This window comes from Silene latifolia, chromosome 2 (genome assembly GCF_048544455.1).
Source record: "Silene latifolia isolate original U9 population chromosome 2, ASM4854445v1, whole genome shotgun sequence".
Lineage (NCBI taxonomy): Eukaryota > Viridiplantae > Streptophyta > Magnoliopsida > Caryophyllales > Caryophyllaceae > Silene > Silene latifolia.
In genome coordinates, this window is record NC_133527.1 from 172,449,632 (window position 1) to 172,451,221 (window position 1,590).

Here is a 1,590-nt window from a genome sequence, read left to right on the forward strand (position 1 = left end):
TCTGCTTCCTTTATGACTTCTTGAACCATATCCAACTCTTTTTCTGATGGCTTTTCCCCAGTTTCTAACATTCTCACCATCAACCTGGCTATTTTCTGTAGTTGTGTAGTAGAAATTAATGTCAGCATATATAGTTATAAATTATGTTAGTTCAAATATAGTATTTATACGGTTACCTTCTTGGAATCATCACCACTCATCATCCTTCGAGTAGTTTTCCCAAAATACTTAGTGATACCAACATGCGTCGATACCCCTCTCACACGACCTGGATGCTCTGCTTTGCCGATTGCCCTAGCAAGAATGTCAGCACGTCCTTCAGGCTTCCATTTTCCTTCCTGTACCTCCTTCTCAGAGATCCTCTACGTACACATAAAACCATTAAGCAACTCGCAATTATATAACTCTGACCACCAGTGGTAGGAGTGACATATTTATTCAAACTTACAATTTTCGCTTTGATGTCCTTATCATATTCAGTTTCCGTCTTCCCATTATTAGGAGTGTGACCTTCCACCCAAGCATCGTGATAACTGAATTTTCCAAGCTTTGCCTATAATTCATTCATCACATTGATATTCTCTCAAAATATGTATGATTACTATGAACATATATAACATCCGACTAAAACACCTAATAGTCTAATACTATAAGAATTATGTACTTACAAGTTTTGTCTTAATCAATCTATAATCACCTCGGGAGCCATAAAAGACTGTCTTTTTCTTTGAAATGTTCGCCTTATTCCTCTCACTCATAGCCTTCATCAAATAAACTGTATCAAGAAACGTAAGCATGACCAAACACTAAACTAAGTATACTTCTTTACTTATTATTATTAAGTTACCTTAAACTTTTCAGACTGCGTATAAGCGATATAGCTATCCCAATGGTCCTGACTGACATACGGGTACTTCTTTTTTGGTGGTTTCTTGTTCATCTCACCGGTTTCCTTGTTGAACAAGTGGTTCTCAACAATCTTTAACTTCCAAGATCTGAGGGCTTCCCCTGTCTTTTTTTAGGTACTTATCAAACATTTCGGGGACAACATAAGCTAACTGCATATATGATGAGCATAGTTGGTACAAGTGTTTCGGCTAATACACATATCAAGTAGTAACTTAATTTCAGCTAAAACATTTATTATTGTATATACATACCTTTATTCTGTTTATTAGCATGGTGTTCCGTATTTTACTCAGTTCACTGATACGCGGCGTACCGAGAGACACATACTATCTTACACAACAACCAATTTAACTCGCAAAATACCCGGCATTCTCACCATATGGCAGCCTCGTATCTTTATCCCATTCTAAAGGATTATGTATCTTTGAATTTATTGCTTCTAGGGAAACCCTGTGGCGCATTCGACCCGCGGTGTGTTGCAAATTATTCTCATCACATGAGTTGTCACCTGACACATTTCCATCGTTTTTTTTCCTCTTTTCGACCATATCTAAAGCAGAAATTAATAAACAAATAATAACAATGCATGCTTATAATAACAAACAAATCTCTAGAGAGGAGGGTTTATTACTTTTTTAAAGAGGAGAATCCGGATTGATCTGGCGGCGGCAATGGCGATGA